Raw genomic sequence first — 14,058 nt, forward strand, 5'->3', positions numbered from 1 at the left:
GTTTGGGCCATCAAATCTTGGGCAAAGTATGGACTATCATATATTGCTGGAAAACCCAGGATGTCTACTTTCCAACGCCGTTGAGAGCGCGCCAATTGGGCTTCTGTAGCTCCAGAAAATCCACTTCGAGTGCAGGAAGGTCAAAATCCAACAGCATCTGCAGTCCTTTTTAGTCTCTGAATCAGATTTTTGCTCAGGTCCCTCAATTTCAGCCAGAAAATACCTGAAATCACAGAAAAATACACAAACTCATAGTAAAGTCCAGAAAAGTGAATTTTAACTAAAAACTAATAAAAATATATTAAAAACTAACTAGATCATACTAAAAACATACTAAAAATAATGCCAAAAAGCGTACAAATTATCCGCTCATCAGCAGGTCATCATCAAATGCATAAATGTCGTGGTGACATATGAGAGTTGAGCATGCGTTGAGGAAGGGGTCTGGAACAGTAGATTCCGATTCTGAATCAAAGCCTTTCGTCCCCGAAGCTAAATATGTAGGTGTGGTTCGCCTGCGTTTCGTTAAGTGGATGGACGGCCAACGTTGATGCGGCGCGATCTTTTTGGATATACGCCGCAGATGTTATCATGGCTCGACCACATGTGCTAAGGGGTGAAGGTTGTTAATTCTTCATTTATTGTTTATAGGTCCTCCATTCCACCTCTGGCGTCCTTCCGCAACGAGATCGGGATCCACAATGGCGGCGTACACTACGCTTTCACCATTGTCATCCCAAGCAATCCCTTAGGCTTACATATCTATGCCAAGGGTTGGTACTCGCAGTGCGAGTCAGATGCCAGGGAGGATGGGAAGGGGAGAGAAAAGCGCCATGAAGCAAGGCAGTTTCCACCTTCTTCACTGAGCTTCCGTTGGGGATCAAGTAGAAGAATGAGTTTTGTTGAACATGCGAAGACAATGATTCCAAGGGACGACCAGTTGCCCCGAATAGAAAATATATTAGACCTCAAATGGTGACCACAAGCTTGGATATGGCCTCACACTCAGATATCCGGGCAACTTCGACAATTGAGGTTAAATTACCACTTTAAATATAAAAGTTAAAGTGGTAATTTAAAAGCCTAGAGGTATTTTGAGTATTAACAAAAAAGTTCAGGATCAACATGAAAATTTCATAAAAAGTGTAGGAATATTTTTGTAATTATAAAAAATGTCAGAATATTTTGATAATTATGTAAAAATATTGAGATACAAATATGATTATAAAAAAGTCTAGAGACAAAAAAATAAATAGATAAAAGTTTGGAGATCAAATTGCAAATACTAAAAGTTTAGGGGTTAAAATATAACTAGATAAAACTTTTAATAATAAATTATTAAAATATAATAATAGAGAGAAGGCAATTTTAAGTAAAGACTATGGACAAAATAGTAATTTTTTCTAAAAAACTTTGAAAGACAATTTAGAGCCCAGAATCTTATGATTCTCTTCATAAAATACCTAAGGAGGGAAAAGAACTGGCTGAGAAAACAAAGAAGAAAGGGAGATAATAAAAGAGAAAGAAACATCAACAACGAATAACGGAAAACTACAAACTATGCATCTACAACCCGGGATAGGCAGATATATGGTGGTGTATCCACTGAGAACGCTTTCAAGGAATACACAGCCATAGAGGGTTGCACCTGAAAGCTGAGACCAGGGGTAGGGATGGCAAAAATCCCCAGCGGGGCGGGTATCCGCGGGGATTTACCCGTCACGGGGCGGATATGGGGACGATTTTGTACCCGCGGGGACGGGGGACGGGGCCCCGTATATTAAACGGGGCGGGGGCGGGGATAGAGGTCCCCGCCCCGTGGAGACCCGTTTAAACTCCGTTTATGTAAAAAGACTAGAATACCCCATTTGTGTGTACTATGATTTTGTTAAGCATTTGTTATAATTATTGAATTAAGTTAAATATAATTTATATGATTATAATTAAGCATTTGTTATCATCTTCATTATCTTTATTTGCTTTTTCTATTATAATTACTGTGATTTGGATAAGCATTTGTTATAATTATTCTAAAATTTTTATTATTTTACTGATTTTGAATTTTTGGTTAAGCATTTACGGCTGGAGTGCCACGCTTGTGAGGCAGAAATTGCTTACAGAGAATATAAATGCATACGTCGACTAGAGAAAGTCACCCTGTAAGACAAGGGTGCTTACAGTGGGTATGCCAACTAGAAAGTCTTATCCGAATTTGATACCTGGTAATGTCGGAGCATGTATGTAACCAACAAGTGAGCTCATGACCTACACTAGGGCTAGACATGCATCATACTTGTGTGTGCATCTTTCTCTGTTATGCTTTTTGTATGAATGTGTGCTTTTTCAATTTGTATTCTATTTTCTGTATTCTCTGTTTGTTTATTGTTTGTATTTCTGCTTTGCTTTATTGCCTGGTAATAATAAAGAAATAATGAATTTAACTAACCACCCCGACCTTAGTAAGGACTTTCCAATTCTTACCCCCTTTCTTTCCTTGAGATGGAGACGGGAGTTTTATTCCATGAGATCGACCACCCATATATATACGAGGATCTGATGTTTTGGAGTTATTACGTATATGCTATGGACCCTCGCATATGCCTTTATGTTTTGCGTGATAGGTGATGGAGGAAAAATGTAAATAAGATTTTCACAAAAATATCGCGTTGCAAGTATAGTTCTAAACCGACAATTAAACCTTAATCAACGTTTAGATTGTTTGTCACTTAGGCAAACCCAATAAAATTAACCGAAGTATTTAAACCTTGGGTCATCTCTCAAGGAATTGCAGGGAAGTATGTTTCTTATTGGCTATGGAAAAGTATATTTTTTGGTTTTGTAATAAGAAACAGGAGAGTGAAATGGCAAGAAAATAAACTAATAACTAAGAAAGCTCTTAGCAAGGAAAGAGAATAGAAGTCATATCCTCATTATCATCGTCAATTGAGATGGTAAATGTAAATTGCTTTCACTTAGTTATCCTCTAACAAATGAAGGAAAGTCAAACGAGCAAAATCGACTTAAGTTCACAAGTTCTAATCAAAGACTAGATTCAGTGAGGCTCAAGCCAACTAGCAACTTTCAATCACCAATCAACAAAATAATTTTGATAGCTCAAGAGTCTCTAATTAATCAATCTAAGTCAAGAACATAAAATCTAAATTAAAATCCACCCAAGTATTTTAACAAACACTTGGAAGGCATAAAATAAAAATATAGAAAATTGACAAGACATAAGAAATTCTAAGACTAACCAAAGCAAATAAATAACCATATCAAAGCAATTGAACAATAAGAAATACGAAACATAAATTACATTAATGAAAATTGAGAGTAACACATGAACTCATAAACTAAATTAGCAAAATAAAGGAATCAATAAGGGAAGTAGCTAACTAAAGTGCTAGAACAAATAAACGTAAGAGAAAACCAAATTAAAATAAGACTGAAACCTAAACCTAAGGAGAAATTGGAAGAAAAAACCCTAAACCTAGAGAGAGGAGAGAGTCTCTCTCTCTCTCTCTCTCTCTCTCTAAATTCTACATCTAAAATCTAATGTGTGTATGAATGAAAAGTGAATGATGGATCCCCTGATTCGTCCCACTCTGCAGCCTCTAATCTTTGTTTTCGGGTTTGAAACTAGGCCAAAAATAGTCCAAAAATTGCCTCCAGCATTTTCTCATAATTGAGGCACGTGATGCTTGTCACGCGTACGCGTCAGCCACACATACGTGTCGCTGAACGAATTCCTGGTCACGCGTACACATCATTCATGCGTGCGTGTCGGCTCCAGCTTCTCAAATCCTCAATTTCTTGTGTTCCTTCCACTTTTGCATGCTTCCTTTCCATCCTCTAAGCTATTCCTGCCCTATAAAACCTGAAAACACTTAACACGCAAATCACGATATCGAATGGTAATAAGAGAAGATTAAAAATTAGCAATTTTAAGGCCAAAGAAGCATGTTTTCAATCATAGCACAAATTCGGAATGATTTATAAAACCATGCAATTTATATGAATAAGTGTAAGAATAGTTGATAAAAAAATCCACTCAATTCAATAAAAAAAACATAAAATAGTGGTTTATCAATAGGCCATTTACACACCTTCTTGATAGCTCTGATTTCAACTCAGATGCACCGTACGACTTTCCACTATCTTGGTTACACCCCGATACATTGGGGCACCTTTTTCCTGATGGTCTTGGATACCCTTTCCCTGCTCAGCCAATGAATCAGGCAGCACCTGAGACTGATTTGGGAGATGCGTATGTACCTGAGGCACCTCTAGCTGTGATACCTCCTGAGTGGGACTTATCTATGGAGCCGCTTGTTCTACCTTCTCTAGCTGCACAGTTAGAGGATCAGTTTGGGCCCATAGGAGAGGCTCTTATGCTGATATATGCTAACATCCCTCTTTACATAGATGGGAACGGCAGCAGTAGCTCGTCTGGTGGGACAGAGAACATCTTGATGGCACCGGAGGATCCAGAGGAGGAGGATCCACCATTGTTAAGGAGTGACCAGCCTGCAGGTGGGCCCATGGCGACCTGCCTAACGGTGATATCTAAGGGGATGAGTTCTTCGTGCACAATAAATCTACCATTGGCAATTCTCATTGTAACATATGGATTTCGATTGATTTGGATCAATTTTAGAGAAGAAAATGCTCCTTCCAATGGCAATGTTGTACTTTCTTACTGCTTTCTTGAATAATGCCATGCTCTGAAACTCTATTCCCATCTCCAAACACACTTGTTGAACTAGAGCATCTGCATTTTATTGTGGATATTCTGTTGGCTACTCATCTTCTTTATCGCTGTAAATGCTATTGTAACATTCAGACTCATAGTATTGATATCCAAGATTATCTGATAAATATTCTTCTTCATTAATAGGCAAGAAAGTGTGTGGAACTTTCGTTGGATCTAAATTTTAATTAGAAGTTTGACCCAAAGCAGGCCTTCTAATATTTCTAACTCTTCTCCTACTCCTACCCACTTCTTCACTTAGAGTACTCTCTATTTTATTTTGGGATTGTTGTTGAGGAACTGAGGCTGAACTTGAAGCGGACCTTGCTTGGTGTTACTATTCAACTAATAGTTCATGCATATATTATGTAAGTATCTCATTTGTACCACTGAATGTATTTGTTTCTTGCTAAGTTTTTGGGTCAAGAGTTTTGTTTGAGCTTGGTTCTCATTTGGGAGGTATAAGGAATGAGGGAGCTATAACATACTATAGGGCTGATGCTTAGGTGTGTGCTGTAGTGGATTCTTCAGAGTTTGGGTTAGGGTGAGAAAAGAATTTAGTGGGATGGGACACACATATTGGATTGGGATAAAGATTTTTGGTTCATTATAATTTAAGCTACCTTTTTAACTTGTCCACTCTTGTCAGTTGCCTCTCCTACTTTGTTATTCATCTCCTCTACAGTGACATTTCTAACCTCCACTACAACAACATCATCTTCACTTAAATGCTCTTTATCATTTTCAGCTAGGACAGGAAGACTAATTGGATGCTTAGTGATTGATGGCAGCTTCATACATCTCAATTATATCATTGTCAGGTCTTAGTAACTTCAACCAATCTTTAAGATCCTCACCAGGTTTCAGCCAATATACTCATTCACAAGAGTATACCCAATATCCCTTAGGAGAACCTTAATGAATAAAGCTCAGTTTGGGTAAACAACTTAATTAAGCTCCTTTTGAAAAAATAGTTTAAATAATAAATACTTATATTAAAAGTAGCTTATAAATAAGTTATTTTGTGCTTAGTTTTTAGTTCTAAAAAAGTGCTTATTTCAAAAGAAATGTGATAAAAAGTTTTTTATTATGAGAGAAGTCATTTTTTTAAACTTCTCTATAAGCACTTAAATAGTTTCTTAGAAAGTTACAATTTGGTTTTGAAAATTGCACCAGACATTAATACTACTATTTTTCATACGTCAAAAACTCAAAAAAGTAGCTTTTGAAGCTTCCCAAATGGGCCTTAAGTTGTTTAGTGTGTCAATATTAATACTTCTAACTTTATTAAGATCACCTCCAACATATTCAATATTTCCATCAATATATCTCACAAACCTTCTATTGTGGTATATGAATAGAGTTACATAACTTGTTATTGCCATCTACCCAAATATAACATAATATTGAAACTTATACTAGAAGACGCTAAAGGAACTTGAAAATAGGACAACAGTAATAAGAACCAAGTTGGGATGATACAATACAATAACATTGATAACCATGTCTTTAACTTCATGTGCATACATTGTCCCTTTCTAAATTAACAGCAAGCAAGAATTTTCAATTAATTTAACAATTAACAGCAATCTAAAATGACTAAATTAACAATGCAACAAATGGCTAAAATTAACAATTTAATTAGCAATCAACACTGATGAACAACCTAATTATCAAAATTTTTGTAAAATTTTTAACTCAAATCATTACTAAATTTGGAATCCTCCAACAGTAAGTTATGCCCTAAACCAAACAATAGAAAAAATAAGGAGTAGAGGACTGTACCAACCTTTAACAGAGGCACCAATGGGAAGGCAAACGACTACTTTAGCAACAGGGTTTGCAGGTGACGACAACGACGATTGACACGGTGACATGAAAGCTCTAAATATACAAGAGAAATAACTGATGCAACGATGACTACACTAGCGACACAGGCATATGATGAACACCGCTGAAGAGTAAGGAAGACCTCGGGTTAGATGAGAATAGAAATTTCCATTGATGGAAAAGCTTTTTCTTTGTATTTTAACTTTGGTACCAAAAAGACCAAGAGATTCATTGTGGACAATAGTGAATTAATATGATATTTTTAAATTAAAATAAAATAGAAAAATCCACCTAGAAAACCAAACTAATGGCGTATCTCACGAATTAATATTTGGTTAAAAATGTCAAATGAATATAATCTTTCTTAATTACATGGTTTATTTAAATTATTCATGGTCAGTATGTCAATGTCTTAATATTTCATTATCAGAAATTGCTATTTGCTCTATAAAAAATTTGACGTTGTTACTATTGATAAATTTGATTGTTCATATATAGTATATTTGATTATGCTATTAAGATAAGTTTGGTTAGGGTGAAGAATTATTTTGAATCTCAAAGCTTTTGTTTAAAATCAAAATCACCTCTAATGTTATTTTATTTTTAAAATCGTCTCTAACGTCATATTTTTTTTAAATAGTCATTTTTTATCCAAACTTTAATTTTCAAATTGAATTGCCTACTAAAAATAATTATAAAATAATAAAGAAATAAATTCTCATCCTATTCACTTGCACCTTAACCATAACTACCCTACCCCCACAAATCTCACCACCTTAACCCCCCCTTCCCAACCACACCTATCCTTGACCTTAAACCTCCAACTGTCACTTTACCACACCTACCAATGTCAACCATCTACTTATATCCCCTACCCGCCATTTCAACCCTAATCCTCTTTATCACTATCATCTCGTCATTTCTAACACTACTAATTTTTTTTCCATCGTTACTACCTTGATCAACAACAATAACAGCAACATTAATTTTTTTCATTAAAATATTCAAACAAAACTTGAGAGAAAAAAAGAGAAGTGGGAGGGATTAGGACAGAAATAACAATAGCAAATAGTAGTGGTGGCGATAGTGATTGGGCATGCTAGTAATAATCTCTTCTTCAATATTTTTTTAACTATTGCAAACATATTCTTCTTGAGTTTTCTTGGGGTGATCAAATGCAAGTTGGGTACTTGAGTGGTGGTTGGTGGTGTTGGGACTGTGGTAGAAGTTGGGGGTCGATGACGACTGTGGGGGTGGGGGTTTGATTGGTGGGAGTGTGGTATTGAAGAAGCAGCGACAATACGACAAGTGGATATAAAACAATGGCAGGAAAAGAGGGGTGATTTGGTGCGAGTGGATGAAGGGCAATAACAATGGAAAAGGAGTAGGATAGTGCGATACGATGGGGGTGACTGAGGGTTGATGTGAATATGAAATTTGAGAATATATTACATTTTTTATATATTACAGAATTTATCAATAGTAAATTATTATAGAAAAATTATATAATTAGAATGAAAATCTAAAAAATATTTTATAAAAATACTTGTATTTAAACGATTTGTGAATAAATAATTAGTACATTTAAAGATATTGAAAATTTTAAATTTTTTAAAAAATTAGAAAAAATTAGTGAAGGTACTTGTTTGGTGCACGACATTTAATTTTAGGTACTAAAGTTAGTTATTTAATGCAGAATCACAGACTAATTTAGTGCATTTATAATGATGACATGACAGATGAGACGTGAACGAACATTATTGCAACACGTAGCACAACCATTCACGTTAGTATGCCACGTGTCACTGGTTAACACATCATCATACCATTACATGTAACCAAACTATGGAGTGACATGTGTTACTAACAGTCAACGTCATCAAACCATGTCTTCATGCATGCCGTTAATGGAATATAGGTCAGGAACTATCCTAGTGCACTTTTGTTAATCTCAATAACGTAATTAATACAATTAAAATATGAGAGATGTAAAGAATTTGACGGTCCCATAACGTTTGGACTATTAAATAGTTCCATAACAAAATATATTTTTTAATTTTTTAATAATTGCTAAATAGTTTGTATTTAATTTTATTTACAAATTAATCATTCATCTTTTATTTAATTCTAAATTCTAATTTTTATTTCATAATTATTATTTTATTATTCATAATTTGTGTTTATTAACAATTAGAAACAACAACGAAATAAATCTTTCATTAATTGTGACTTTCATAAATATTTTGACAATATGAATTAACAATTTTTTTCACTTGATCCGTTCCATCCGTAAAAATTAGGAAAACCATATTTGTTATTTTTTCAATCGATTTATTTGACATCAATCGATTGGTAAGAAATGAGCGGTGTTAATAAATCGGTTAAAATTATAAGTGTATAACAAAATCAATTGAATTGTGCACTAAAATATGGGTTTATTCGTTTTTAATCGATTGAAAGTACAACACAATCGATTAAATTTCGCACAGCAATATGGAGTTTTTCTTATTCAATTGATTAGAAGGGTAACACAATCAATTGAATTGCGCTCTAGAATATGAATTTTTTTTCATGTTCAATCAATTGGAAGTATAACACAATCGATTGAATTTTGTACGGGAATATAAGTTTTTTCTTATTCAATCGATTGATGGTTGTTTTGATGTGATTGTTAATGGAAAAAGACGAAAGATCTCTTCCACCGCAACTAATAGTATCAAAAGATGAGAATTAAATATGAAGAGTATGAAAACAACTCTATTGATAGTGTATAATATGAATGGGACGAGGAGAGCCTCTAAGAATTTTGATCATATTGCCAAGAAAAGAAACACTATAGTAAAAAAATTCTTTCATAATTCATGTGTTAGTTATTTTCATTAGATTGATATACATAAAATGTATTGCATAATATAATTTACATTATCATTTGCTAACTTAAATTACGTACATGCTAAGGGAACTTGTAACGGATTGGTATCAAATAAATCGATTTAATTAACAACAAACATAATTTTCCTAATTTTTTGGGATGTAACGGATCAACAGAAAAAAATTCATTGATTCACATTGCCAAAATATTTATGGAAGTTATGATTAACGAAAGATCTATTTTGTTGTTGTTTCTCATTGTTAATAAACATAAATGATAAATAATAAAATAATAATTATAAAATAAAAATATTTTTTAGAATTAAATAATAGATAAAGAATTAATTTATTATATTTATTATATATTCTATTATATTTATTACTAATTTTACAATCAAAATGTGCCACATGCCACTTTCTCATTGCAATTGAAATCAAATCTTTTCTCCCAAAATTAAAGAGTTCTACTCTCCTCCCTACTAATTTTACAACAAAAATGTGCTATGTGTTACTCCCTCATTGAAATTAAACTCAAATCTTTTTCTCTAAAATTAAAGAGTTCATCCCTCGTTCCTACTAATTTTACAACCAAAATGTGACACATGTCATTCCCTCATTGCAATTGAAATCAAATATTTTCTTCCAAAATTGAAGAGTTCTTCCCTCCTTCCTCTTCCTTTATGTATCCCTCTCATTCCTTCAACCACTCTATCTCTTTTATATATTATTATCAAAGACTAATTATAAATTTGACAATCAAAATGTGCAACATGACATTCTTTAATTGTATTAAAATTAAAATTGAAAGATTAAAATTGAAATTGAAATATAGCTATATTATATATTATATTACTATCAAATTTAACAACAAAATGTATCATATGATACTCTTATTAAACTTGAGAGAAAAAATTTCTCTCTAAAATTAATAAACTCCCTTACTAAATTCTCTCATCTACCTATCTCTCTTTTTTCTATTTCTCTCTACCATTCTCACTTTATATATAATTTATTATATATTTATATATTATTATCTAATTTAATAACCAAATTTCTCATATGACATTCTTTTATTATAATTGAGAGAAGATATTTCCTTTCAAAATTAATAAACTCTCTTTCTAAATTCTCTCATCTATCTCTCTCCCTTTTTTATTCTCTCTACCCTTCCCACTCTATATATAATTTAGGAAACGTTTCACGTATGCCATGTACTTTTGTGAAAGTTTCAAAGTACCTTTATTATAAGGTATTTATATTTAATATAAAATATATAAGTGTTTCAGATAGAATGAAAGATAAATCATGTGAACATGCAGTTAAAGAGATGCATAGAAGGCATGTAATCCTACTATCAGTTTCCAGGTTTACAAGCATTGAATATACCAAAGGTGGTTTGAAGCTAGCTTCTTGATGTGTGCAAGCTGGCTTTGAATAAAAGGCAAGTCAAGCTGTTGTGATATTGGGCCAGCAGGTGTTATGTTAGCCTCCGAAATTCAGATTTTCAAGATAGCAAAAAATGTTCATGCTCATAGTGCATCTTTCAATAATAATAATACGCGAAGGAGACGCGGAAGACTTTGTGAACACTCCGATCTGGTTTGTTGGGATTGCTTTCGTCGTGTATGCTTCCTTTTCTCCAACGCTTAATGTAAAAATCACCTTGCTATCTTACATAGAAAAACCGAAACTATAATAATGTCTCTTCATGATTTTTAACCTAGAATTTTAGCATATTTTTTAAGCTTTTCGATTACCACTTTTTAGTTTCTTTTAACCCTAAACTCTAGCATTCAAACCACATGAAAACTCTCATGTCTCAAACTTAAAATAACCTCCTTTAAGCTTGCAAACAGTTTGGTTTTCATGCTCCTCCAAAAAAACCAAATTTAGCAAGCTTTAAACATCAAATTCTTACCACAAATCAAATATATAATCATCTAATTTCAAGCATCAAACATCAATTCAGCAATCACAAAACAATAACACAATCATCCATTAATAATTTAATTAAATCTTACCTCTCAAATCAGCTACCAAAAAGCGGTTCTTCTAAGTGGTTCCTAGTTCACTTTTCTACCTAATTTTCAATTAAAACAAACATTATAACCAAGGTACATGTAAAGGCCGAACCTTCATCATGGTGATTTCAATTAAAACAAACATTATAACCTTTCTATTACTAAAAATGGTGATTTCTTAATTCACAAGGTTCTTGGATAAGAGTTCCTAAGCAAAGACATAAAAAATAACAAGCTTCATCAAGGTTTAGACATGACCGAACCTTTACTAATCATGAACATGAGCTATACTTCAACTTACCTGGTGAAATTCGATATGATTGTGAAGAGAAAGAAGAGAGAAAAGGAGCTCAAGAAAAGGAGCTTGAGGCTTGAAGAACAATGGAGTTTTTCTAGTTTTCTCTCAAGGATTCTAAGCCAAGGAAGAAGAAGAAATAAAGCTGGTGGTGTCATTCCAAGGGAGGGCCATGGCTTTAAGGTGCTTATTGCTTAGTCGCCAAAAATTTTAAGTTAAAATATCATTAAGGAGATCATTACTAAAATTAGATGTATTAGATCACTAGTAATTACACTCCTAGAGTAAATATATGAGCTATTAGCATAAATGACACTAGTAACATGATTATCTCGGAGATAAAAGATCTATGATGAAGCATTAGTATAGCTAAGCTCATCGGAGAGTGCCGGCATTAGCCCGTGCTGGTAGATTTTGGATCCGGTTATAATATTATTAAATTTATCTCTACTTTAACTAAAGAAGGTAAAATAATAATATAATAATAATATTATACTATTATTATTTCTCAATATTCGGGTCTGGCTTGTCAAACTGAGTCTAACTACGGAAATTAGAATTTTGAAATTCCTAGTCGAAGTGGCTCAAAAATGTAGCTTTTCATGATTTAGTCGACGTACTTTCTTAGCTCAGTAGAGGTGCTTGCTTGATGATGATGATGATGCAGCACCTGTGCAGTGAAGGTGCTTGCTTGCTTGATGATAATGTAGTGCATGTACAATGGAGGTACTTACTTCACTGAACTTTTGAAAAATTTCTGTTTCTTCAGAAAAAAGTCCCGTTTCATCGAAAACTAGGCCGTTACATTATACCTGCTCTACAGAAAGTTATGCCAGGATTACATCATAGATTCTGTTCTAGGCATATATGATAGAATTTTGCTAAGCAATGGAATGATAAGGAGTTCAAAGTAGCATTGTTCAGTTGTGCAAAAGTCATGACTCCCTAGGAATTCGATGCTACCATGGATAGAGTTAAGAGGATGAACCCTCACGCTAGTGAGTATCTCTAGAGAATTGAACCTTTTTAGTGGACTCAATAAAATTTTGGCGAGTGGCCAAAGAGCAATAACATCACAAATTAACAATAATGAGGTGTTCAATAGTTACATAAAAAAGATGAGGGGCAAGTCAATTATCATCATGCTTGAAGAGATTAGATGTTACACTATGTGCATTTTGGCAAGGAACAAGAAGGCATTGGTGGGGCATATGGGCAAGATTACTCCAGTTCATCAGAGTAGATTGGATGTTGAGAAGAGAGACAGGAACCGTTGGAGGCCGTTTCCAACAGGTGATTTAGTTGGTATCATATTTGAGGTTCAACGCTTGCCGGTTAAGATCAGTGTAGACTTAGGGAAGAAAACTTGTAGCTGCAGATTTTGGAAATTAAATTGTCTCCCTTGTCAATATGTTTGTGATGCTCTAGCATATCTGAACAATTGGCTCACTGTTGGAGCATACAACAAAACTATAAGTTTCTGGTTCAATCTGTTCCTAACAAAGAGTTTTGGGAAAAGAATGACTATGCAAACATTTTACCACCAGCATACAAGAGGCCAAGCGAAAGACCAACGATGAAGAGAAATAAAAGGAATGATGCACCAGAGCCATAACCAGATCCTCATAGAGTCAAGTAAAAATATGGATAAATAGTTTGCAAATATTGTCTTAGTGTATGACTGTTTACAGTTAGTGTCATATAGATACCATGTTAGAATTTATCCTAACTTGTTTTTTGCTTTTTAGACTGCACATAATAGTAGAACTTGTCAAAAAGAGAAAGACAACATGGCTGCAGTCGAAGAAGCAGGACCAGCAGCAGCCCCAGATGCAGGACCAACAGCAATACCTACTGCAATGCCATCTATGGTGGCTCCAACTATTCCATTTTATTTTCTCATGGTTTACTTCTTCATGTCATTTATTTTATCTTTAACACCTTATAGTTTTTAACTGTTATTGCAATTATTTTCTTTCTAACCAGGTGATACCAAATATGCCCTATCTGTTAAACCATGACCCACTGTTTCCTCCTCAAGACAACCAACCTCCAATTCAACTGACATTTATAAGACCACCACCAATCAAACCTTCTATGTAAAATAGGCCTTCCAATAGTAAAAGCCAACTCCAAAAGAAGAACACAAAGAGGCCTTCTCCAACTCTATTCAACATCATGAGGCCTTCTTCAATGAGTAACCCCTTAAGTAGGCTTATTTTTAGCCAAGAGACCATGCATGGTGCTAGTGCTAGAACTGCTACGAGATTCATGCGATTTATGCTGACTCT

This window comes from Arachis duranensis, chromosome 2 (genome assembly GCF_000817695.3).
Source record: "Arachis duranensis cultivar V14167 chromosome 2, aradu.V14167.gnm2.J7QH, whole genome shotgun sequence".
In the NCBI taxonomy this organism is placed as follows: domain Eukaryota; kingdom Viridiplantae; phylum Streptophyta; class Magnoliopsida; order Fabales; family Fabaceae; genus Arachis; species Arachis duranensis.